The following is a 13,026-nucleotide window of genomic DNA, read 5'->3' on the forward strand; positions in this document are numbered from 1 at the left end:
CAGACACACACTTACACCAAGTAACAAAGACATGCACTGACACCAAGTCACAAAGACACACACTGACTCCCAGAAACAAAGACATACACTGACACCAAGTCACAAAGACATACACTGATACCCAGTAACACAGACACACACTTACACCAAGTAACACAGACATACACTGACACCAAGTAACAAAGACATGCACAGATACCCAGTAACACAGACACACACTTACACCAAGTAACAAAGACAGACACTGATACCCAGTAACACAGACACACACTTACACCAAGTAACAAAGACATACACGGACACCCAGTAACAAAGACATACACTGACACCCTGTAACGCAGACACACACGGACACCAAGTAACAAATACACAGACTTACACCAAGTAACACAGACACACACTGACACCCAGTAACACAGCCACACACTTACACTAAGTAACACAGACATACACTGACACAAAGTAACAAAGACATTCATTGATACCCAGTAACACAGGCACACACTTACACCAGGTAACACAGAAATACACTGACACCAAGTTACAAAGACATGCACTGATGCCCAGTAACACAGACACACACTTACACCAAGTAACAAAGACACACACTTACACCAAGTAACACAGACATACACTGACACCAAGTAGCAAAGACATACAATTACACGAAGTAACAAAGACACGCACTTACACCAAGTAACACAGATATAAACCGACACCAAGTAACAAAGACATGCACTGACACCCAGTAACACAGACACACACGGACAACAAGTAACAAAGACACACACGTACACCAAGTAACACAGACACACAATTACACCAAGTAACAAAGTCAGACACTGATACCCAGTAACACAGACACACACTTACACCAAGTAACAAAGACAATACACTGACACCCAGTAACAAAGACATACACGGACACCCAGTAACACAGACACACACTTACACCAATTAACACAGACACACACTGACACCCAGTAACACAGACACACACTTACACCAAGTAACACAGACATACACTGACACCAAGTAACTAAGACATCCACTGATGCCCAGTAACAGACACACACTTACACCAAGTAACACAGACATACACTGGCACCAAGTAACAAAGACATACACTGATTCCCAGGAACACAGACACACACTTACACCAAGAAACACAGACACACACTTACACCAAGTAACAAAGATATACACTTACACCAAGTAACACAGACATACACTGACATCAAGTAACAAAGACATACAATTACACCAAGTAACAAAGACACACACGGACACCAAGTAACACAGATATACACTGGCACCATGTAACAAAGACATGCACTGACACCCAGTAACAGAGACACACACGGACACCAAGTAACAAAGACACACACTTACACCAAGTAACACGGACACACACTTACACCAAGTAACAAAGACATACACTGATACCCAGTAACACAGACACACACTTACACCAAGTAAAAAAACATACACTGACACCCAGTAACAAAGACATACACTGACACCCAGTAACACAGACACACACGGACACCAAGTAACAAAGTCACAGACTTACACCAAGTAACACAGACACACACTGACACCCGTTAACACAGACACACACTGACACCCAGTTAGAAAGACATACAAAGATACCAAGTAACAAAGACATACACTGAAACACAGTGACACAGACACACACTGACACAAAGTAACAAAGACATGCACTGACACCAAGTAACAAAGACATACAATTACACAAAGTAACAAAGACACACACTTACACCAAGTAGCACAGACATACACTGACACCAAGTAACAAAGACATACACTGACACCAAGTAACAAAGACATACACTTACACCAAGTAACAAAGACAGACAAATACACCAAGTAACAAAGACATACACTTACACCCAATATTTTGACATACATTGACACCAAGTAACAAAGACATACACTGATACCCAGTAACACAGACACACACTTACACCAAGTAACAAAGACATACACTGACTCCAAGTCACAAAGACACACACTGACACCCTGTAACAAAGTCATACACTGACACCAAGTCACAAAGACATACTCTGATACCCAATAACACAGACACAGTCTTTCACCAAGTAACACAGACATACACTGACACCAAGTAACAAAGACATACACTGATACCCAGTAACACAGACACCCACTTACACCAAGTAACAAAGACAGACACTGATACCCAGTAACACAGACACACACTTACACTTAGTAACAAAGACGCACACTTACACCAAGTAACACAGACATACACTGACACCAAGTAACAAAGACATACAATGATACCCAGGAACACAGACACACACTTACACCAAGTAACACAGACACACACTTACACCAAGTAACAAAGACATCTTTTTTTTTCTTTCTTTTGGGCCTCCTTATCTCGAGAGATAATGGATACGCGCCTGGAGGTGGTCAGTGGTTTGTGAAGCAGCGCCTGGAGTGGCTATAAAGGCCAATTCTGGAGTGACAGGCTCTTCCACAGGTGCTGCAGATGAATTTGTTTGTTGGGGCTGTTGCACAGTTGGCTCTCCCCTTGCGCCTCTGTCTTTTTTCCTGCCAACTACTAAGTCTCTTCGACTCGCCACAATTTAGCCCTGTCTTTATGGCTGCCCGCCAGCTCTGGCGAATGCTGGCAATTGACTCCCACGACTGGTGATCAATGTCACACGATTTCATGTCGCGTTTGCAGACGTCTTTGGAACGGAGACATGGACGGCCGGTGGGTCTGATACCAGTGGCGAGCTCGCTGTACAATGTGTCTTTGGGGATCCTGCCATCTTCCATGCGGCTCACATGGCCAAGCCATCTCAAGCACCGCTGACTCAGTAGTGTGTATAAGCTGGGGGTGTTGGCCGCTTCAAGGACTTCTGTGTTGGAGATATAGTCCTGCCACCTGATGCCAAGTATTCTCCGAAGGCAGCGAAGATGGAATGAATTGAGACGTCGCTCTTGGCTGGCATACGTTGTCCAGGCCTCGCTGCCGTAGAGCAAGGTACTGAGGACACAGGCCTGATACACTCGGACTTTTGTGTTCCGTGTCAGTGCGCCATTTTCCCACACTCTCTTGGCCAGTCTGGACATAGCAGTGGAAGCCTTACCCATGCGCTTGTTGATTTCTGCATCTAGAGACAGGTTACTGGTGATAGTTGAGCGTAGGTAGGTGAACTCTTGAACCACTTCCAGAGCGTGGTCGCCAATATTGATGGATGGAGCATTTCTGACATCCTGCCCATGATGTTCGTTTTCTTGAGGCTGATGGTTAGGCCAAATTCATTGCAGGCAGACGCAAACCTGTCGATGAGACTCTGCAGGCATTCTTCAGTGTGAGATGTTAAAGCAGCATCGTCAGCAAAGAGGAGTTCTCTGATGAGGACTTTCCGTACTTTGGACTTCGCTCTGAGACGGGCAAGGTTGAACAACCTGCCCCCTGATCTTGTGTGGAGGAAAATTCCTTCTTCAGAGGATTTGAACGCATGTGAAAGCAGCAGGGAGAAGAAAATCCCAAAAACACACACTTACACCAAGTAACAAATACATACACTTACACCAAGTAACAATGACATACACTGATACCCAGTAACACAGACACACACTGACCCCCAGTAACACAGACATACACTGACACCAAGTCACAAAGACATACACTGACACCCAGTAGCAAAGACATACACTAACACCAACTCACAAAGACATACACTGATACACAGACACACACTTACACCAAGTGACACAGACATACACTGACACCAAGTAACAAAGACACACACTGACACCCAGTTACAAAGACATACACTGACACCAAGTCACAAAGACATACACTGATACCCAGTAACACAGAAACACACTGACACCCAGTAACAAAGACATGCACTGCTACCAAGTCACAAAGACATACACTGATAACCAGTAACACAGGCACACACTTACACCAAGTAACACAGAAATACACTGACACCAAGTAACAAAGACATGCACTGATGCCCAGTAACACAGACACACACTTACACCATGTAACACCGACACACACTTACACCAAGTAACAAAGACACACACTTACACCAAGTAACACAGACATACACTGACACCAAGTAACAAAGACATACAATTACACCAAGTAACAAAGACACGCACTTACACCAAGTAACACAGATATAAACTGGCACCAAGTAACAAAGACATGCACTGACACCCAGTAACACAGACACACACGGACACCAAGTAACAAAGACACACACGTCCACCAAGTAACACAGACACACAATTACACCAAGTAACAAAGTCAGACACTGATACCCAGGAACACAGACACACACTTACACCAAGTAACAAAGACATACACTGACACCCAGTAACAAAGACATACACGGACACCCAGTAACACAGACACACACTTACACCAATTAACACAGACACACACTGACACCCAGTAACACAGACACACACTTGCACCAAGTAACACAGACATACACTGACACCAAGTAACTAAGACATACACTGATGCCCAGTAACACAGACACACACTTACACCAAGTAACACAGACATACACTGGCACCAAGTAACAAAGACATACACTGATACCCAGGAACACAGACACACACTTACACCAAGTAACACAGACACACACTTGCACCAAGTAACAAAGACACACACTTACACCAAGTAACACAGACATACACTGACACCAAGTAGCAAAGACATACAATTACACGAAGTAACAAAGACACGCACTTACACCAAGTAACACAGATATAAACCGACACCAAGTAACAAAGACATGCACTGACACCCAGTAACACAGACACACACGGACAACAAGTAACAAAGACACACACGTACACCAAGTAACACAGACACACAATTACACCAAGTAACAAAGTCAGACACTGATACCCAGTAACACAGACACACACTTACACCAAGTAACAAAGACAATACACTGACACCCAGTAACAAAGACATACACGGACACCCAGTAACACAGACACACACTTACACCAATTAACACAGACACACACTGACACCCAGTAACACAGACACACACTTACACCAAGTAACACAGACATACACTGACACCAAGTAACTAAGACATCCACTGATGCCCAGTAACAGACACACACTTACACCAAGTAACACAGACATACACTGGCACCAAGTAACAAAGACATACACTGATTCCCAGGAACACAGACACACACTTACACCAAGAAACACAGACACACACTTACACCAAGTAACAAAGATATACACTTACACCAAGTAACACAGACATACACTGACATCAAGTAACAAAGACATACAATTACACCAAGTAACAAAGACACACACGGACACCAAGTAACACAGATATACACTGGCACCATGTAACAAAGACATGCACTGACACCCAGTAACAGAGACACACACGGACACCAAGTAACAAAGACACACACTTACACCAAGTAACACGGACACACACTTACACCAAGTAACAAAGACATACACTGATACCCAGTAACACAGACACACACTTACACCAAGTAAAAAAACATACACTGACACCCAGTAACAAAGACATACACTGACACCCAGTAACACAGACACACACGGACACCAAGTAACAAAGTCACAGACTTACACCAAGTAACACAGACACACACTGACACCCGTTAACACAGACACACACTGACACCCAGTTAGAAAGACATACAAAGATACCAAGTAACAAAGACATACACTGAAACACAGTGACACAGACACACACTGACACAAAGTAACAAAGACATGCACTGACACCAAGTAACAAAGACATACAATTACACAAAGTAACAAAGACACACACTTACACCAAGTAGCACAGACATACACTGACACCAAGTAACAAAGACATACACTGACACCAAGTAACAAAGACATACACTTACACCAAGTAACAAAGACAGACAAATACACCAAGTAACAAAGACATACACTTACACCCAATATTTTGACATACATTGACACCAAGTAACAAAGACATACACTGATACCCAGTAACACAGACACACACTTACACCAAGTAACAAAGACATACACTGACTCCAAGTCACAAAGACACACACTGACACCCTGTAACAAAGTCATACACTGACACCAAGTCACAAAGACATACTCTGATACCCAATAACACAGACACAGTCTTTCACCAAGTAACACAGACATACACTGACACCAAGTAACAAAGACATACACTGATACCCAGTAACACAGACACCCACTTACACCAAGTAACAAAGACAGACACTGATACCCAGTAACACAGACACACACTTACACTTAGTAACAAAGACGCACACTTACACCAAGTAACACAGACATACACTGACACCAAGTAACAAAGACATACAATGATACCCAGGAACACAGACACACACTTACACCAAGTAACACAGACACACACTTACACCAAGTAACAAAGACATCTTTTTTTTTCTTTCTTTTGGGCCTCCTTATCTCGAGAGATAATGGATACGCGCCTGGAGGTGGTCAGTGGTTTGTGAAGCAGCGCCTGGAGTGGCTATAAAGGCCAATTCTGGAGTGACAGGCTCTTCCACAGGTGCTGCAGATGAATTTGTTTGTTGGGGCTGTTGCACAGTTGGCTCTCCCCTTGCGCCTCTGTCTTTTTTCCTGCCAACTACTAAGTCTCTTCGACTCGCCACAATTTAGCCCTGTCTTTATGGCTGCCCGCCAGCTCTGGCGAATGCTGGCAATTGACTCCCACGACTGGTGATCAATGTCACACGATTTCATGTCGCGTTTGCAGACGTCTTTGGAACGGAGACATGGACGGCCGGTGGGTCTGATACCAGTGGCGAGCTCGCTGTACAATGTGTCTTTGGGGATCCTGCCATCTTCCATGCGGCTCACATGGCCAAGCCATCTCAAGCACCGCTGACTCAGTAGTGTGTATAAGCTGGGGGTGTTGGCCGCTTCAAGGACTTCTGTGTTGGAGATATAGTCCTGCCACCTGATGCCAAGTATTCTCCGAAGGCAGCGAAGATGGAATGAATTGAGACGTCGCTCTTGGCTGGCATACGTTGTCCAGGCCTCGCTGCCGTAGAGCAAGGTACTGAGGACACAGGCCTGATACACTCGGACTTTTGTGTTCCGTGTCAGTGCGCCATTTTCCCACACTCTCTTGGCCAGTCTGGACATAGCAGTGGAAGCCTTACCCATGCGCTTGTTGATTTCTGCATCTAGAGACAGGTTACTGGTGATAGTTGAGCGTAGGTAGGTGAACTCTTGAACCACTTCCAGAGCGTGGTCGCCAATATTGATGGATGGAGCATTTCTGACATCCTGCCCATGATGTTCGTTTTCTTGAGGCTGATGGTTAGGCCAAATTCATTGCAGGCAGACGCAAACCTGTCGATGAGACTCTGCAGGCATTCTTCAGTGTGAGATGTTAAAGCAGCATCGTCAGCAAAGAGGAGTTCTCTGATGAGGACTTTCCGTACTTTGGACTTCGCTCTGAGACGGGCAAGGTTGAACAACCTGCCCCCTGATCTTGTGTGGAGGAAAATTCCTTCTTCAGAGGATTTGAACGCATGTGAAAGCAGCAGGGAGAAGAAAATCCCAAAAACACACACTTACACCAAGTAACAAATACATACACTTACACCAAGTAACAATGACATACACTGATACCCAGTAACACAGACACACACTGACCCCCAGTAACACAGACATACACTGACACCAAGTCACAAAGACATACACTGACACCCAGTAGCAAAGACATACACTAACACCAACTCACAAAGACATACACTGATACACAGACACACACTTACACCAAGTGACACAGACATACACTGACACCAAGTAACAAAGACACACACTGACACCCAGTTACAAAGACATACACTGACACCAAGTCACAAAGACATACACTGATACCCAGTAACACAGAAACACACTGACACCCAGTAACAAAGACATGCACTGCTACCAAGTCACAAAGACATACACTGATAACCAGTAACACAGGCACACACTTACACCAAGTAACACAGAAATACACTGACACCAAGTAACAAAGACATGCACTGATGCCCAGTAACACAGACACACACTTACACCATGTAACACCGACACACACTTACACCAAGTAACAAAGACACACACTTACACCAAGTAACACAGACATACACTGACACCAAGTAACAAAGACATACAATTACACCAAGTAACAAAGACACGCACTTACACCAAGTAACACAGATATAAACTGGCACCAAGTAACAAAGACATGCACTGACACCCAGTAACACAGACACACACGGACACCAAGTAACAAAGACACACACGTCCACCAAGTAACACAGACACACAATTACACCAAGTAACAAAGTCAGACACTGATACCCAGGAACACAGACACACACTTACACCAAGTAACAAAGACATACACTGACACCCAGTAACAAAGACATACACGGACACCCAGTAACACAGACACACACTTACACCAATTAACACAGACACACACTGACACCCAGTAACACAGACACACACTTGCACCAAGTAACACAGACATACACTGACACCAAGTAACTAAGACATACACTGATGCCCAGTAACACAGACACACACTTACACCAAGTAACACAGACATACACTGGCACCAAGTAACAAAGACATACACTGATACCCAGGAACACAGACACACACTTACACCAAGTAACACAGACACACACTTGCACCAAGTAACAAAGACATACACTTACACCAAGTAACACAGACATACACTGACATCAAGTAACAAAGACATACAATTACACCAAGTAACAAAGACACACACGGACACCAAGTAACACAGATATACACTGGCACCATGTAACAAAGACATGCACTGACACCCAGTAACAGAGACACACACGGACACCAAGTAACAAAGACACACACTTACACCAAGTAACACAGACACACACTTACACCAAGTAACAAAGACAGACACTGATACCCAGTAACACAGACACACACTTACACCAAGTAACAAAGACATACACTGACACCCAGTAACAAAGACATACACTGACACCCAGTAACACAGACACACACGGACACCAAGTAACACAGACACACACTGACACCCGTTAACACAGACACACACTGACACCCAGTTAGAAAGACATACAAAGATACCAAGTAACAAAGACATACAATGAAACCCAGTGACACAGACACACACTGACACAAAGTGACAAAGACATGCACTGACACCAAGTAACAAAGACATACAATTACACAAAGTAACAGAGACAGACACTGACACCAAGTAGCACAGACATACACTGACACCAAGTAACAAAGACATACACTGACACCAATTAACAAAGACATACACTTACACCAAGTAACAAAGACAGACAAATACACCAAGTAACAAAGACATACACGTGCACCCAATATTTTGACATACATTGACACCAAGTAACAAAGACATACACTGACTCCAAGTCACAAAGACACACACTGACACCCTGTAACAAAGTCACACATGACACCAAGTCACAAAGACATACTCTGATACCCAATAACACAGACAAAGTCTTGCACCAAGTAACACAGACATACACTGACACCAAGTAACAAGTACATACACAGATACCCAGTAACACAGACACCCACTTACACCAGGTAACAAAGACAGACACTGATACCCAGTAACACAGACACACACTTGCACCAAGTAACAAAGGCATCCACTGACACCAAGTAACAAAGACATACACTGACACCCAGTAACACAGACACACACGGACATCAAGGAACAAAGACACACACTTACACCAAGTAACACAGACATACACTGACACCAAGTAACAAAGACATACAATGATACCCAGGAACACAGACACACACTTACACCAAGTAGCACAGACACACACTTACACCAAGTAACAAAGACATACACTTACACCAAGAAACACAGACATACACTGACACCAAGTAACAATGACATACACTGATACCCAGTAACACAGACACACACTGACCCCCAGTAACACAGACATGCACTGACACCAAGTCACAAAGACATACACTGACACCCAGTAACAAAGACATACACTGACACCAACTCACAAAGACATACAATGATACACAGACACACACTTACACCAAGTAACACAGACATGCACTGACACCAAGTAACAAAGACACACACTGACACCCAGTTACAAAGACAGACACTGACACCGAGTCACAAAGACATACACTGATACCCAATAACACAGAAACACACTGACCCCCAGTAACAAAGACATGCACTGCTACCAAGTCACAAAGACATACACTGATACCCAGTAACACAGGCACACACTGACACCCAGTAACAAAGACATACAATGATACCAAGTCACAAAGACATACACTGATAACCAGTAACACAGACACACACTGACACCAAGTAACAAAGACATGCTCTGACACCAAGTAACAAAGACATACACTTACACCAAGTAACAAAGACACACACTTACACCAGGTAACACAGACATACACTGACAACCAGTAACAAAGACATACACGGACACCAAGTAACAAAGACACACACTTACACCAAGTAACACAGATATACACTGGCACCATGTAACAAAGACATGCACTGACACCCAGTAGCAGAGACACACACGGACACCAAGTAACAAAGACACAAACTTACACCAAGTAACACAGACACACACTTACACCAAGTTACAAAGACAGACACTGATACCCAGTAACACAGACACACACTTACACCAAGTAACAAAGACATACACTGACACCCAGTAACAAAGACATACACTGACACACAGTAACACAGACACACACGGACACCAAGTAACAAAGACTCAGACTTACACCAAGTAACACAGACACACACTGACACCCGTTAACACAGACACACACTGACACCCAGTTAGAAAGACATACAAAGATACCAAGTAACAAAGACATACAATGAAACCCAGTGACACAGACACACACTGACACAAAGTAACAAAGACATGCACTGACACCAAGTAACTAAGACATACAATTACACAAAGTAACAAAGACACACACTTACACCAAGTAGCACAGACAAACACTGACACCAAGCAACAAAGACATACACTGACACCAAGTCACAAAGACATACACTGATACCCAGTAACAATGACAAACACTGATACCAAGTCACAAAGACATACACTGATACCCAGTAACACAGAAACACACTGACACCCAGTAACAAAGACATACACTGCTACCAAGTCACAAAGACATACACTGATACCCAGTAACACAGACACACACTGACACCCAGTCACAAAGACATACAATGATACCAAGTCACAAAGACATACACTGATACCCAGTATCACAGACATACACTTACACCAAGTAACAAAGACAGACAAATACACCAAGTAACAAAGACATACACTTACACCCAATATATTGACATACATTGACACCAAGTAACAAAGACATACACTGATACCCAGTAACACAGACACACACTGACACCCTGTAACAAATTCATACACTGACACCAAGTCACAAAGACATACTCTGATACCCAATAACACAAACACAGTCTTGCACCAAGTAACACAGACATATACCGACACCAAGTAACAAAGAAATACACTGATACCCAGTAACACAGACACCCACTTACACCCTGTAACAAAGTCATACACTGACACCAAGTCACAAAGACATACTCTGATACCCAATAACACAGACACAGTCTTGCACCAAGGAACACAGACATACACTGACACCAAGTAACAAAGACATACACAGATACCCAGTACGACAGACACCCACTTACACCAAGGAACAAAGACAGACACTGATACCCAGTAACACAGACACACACTTACACCAAGTAACAAAGGCATCCACTGACACCAAGTAACAAAGACATACACTGACACCCAGTAACACAGACACACACGGACATCAAGTAACAAAGACACACACTTACACCAAGTAACACAAACATACACTGACACCAAGTAACAAAGACATGCAATGATACCCAGGAACACAGACACACACTTACACCAAGTAACACAGACACACACTTACACCAAGTAACAAAGACAAACACTTACACCAAGTAACAATGACATACACTGATACCCAGAAACACAGACACACACTGACCCCCAGTAACACAGACATACACTGACACCAAGTCACAAAGACATGCACTGACACCCAGTAACAAAGACATACACTGACACCAACTCACAAAGACATACACTGATACACAGACACACACTTACACCAAGTAACACAGACATACACTGACACCAAGTAACAAAGACACACACTGTCACCCAGTTACAAAGACATACACTGACACCAATTCACAAAGACATACACTGATACCCAGTAACACAGAAACACACTGACACCCAGTAACAAAGACATGCACTGCTACCAAGTCACAAAGACATACTCTGAAACCCAGTAACACAGGCACACACTGACACCCAGTAACAATGACATACAATGATACCAAGTCACAAAGACATACACTGATATCCAGCAACACAGACACACACTGACACCAAGTAACAAAGACATGCACTGACACCAAGTAACAAAGACATACACTTACACCAAGTAACAAAGACACACACTTACACCAAGTAACACAGACATACACTGACACCCAGTAACAAAGACATACACTGACACCAAGTCACAAAGACATACACTGATACCCAGGAAGACAGACACACACTGACACCCAGTAACAATGACAAACACTGATACCAAGTCACAAAGACATACACTGATACCCAGTAACACAGAAACACACTGACACCCAGTAACAAAGACATACACTGCTACCAAGTCACAAAGACATACACTGATACCCAGTAACACAGACACACACTGACACCCAGTCACAAAGACATACAATGATACCAAGTCACAAAGACATACACTGACACCCAGTAACAAAC

Source organism: Heterodontus francisci, unplaced genomic scaffold, assembly GCF_036365525.1.
Source record: "Heterodontus francisci isolate sHetFra1 unplaced genomic scaffold, sHetFra1.hap1 HAP1_SCAFFOLD_56, whole genome shotgun sequence".
Taxonomy (NCBI): Eukaryota; Metazoa; Chordata; class Chondrichthyes; order Heterodontiformes; family Heterodontidae; genus Heterodontus; species Heterodontus francisci.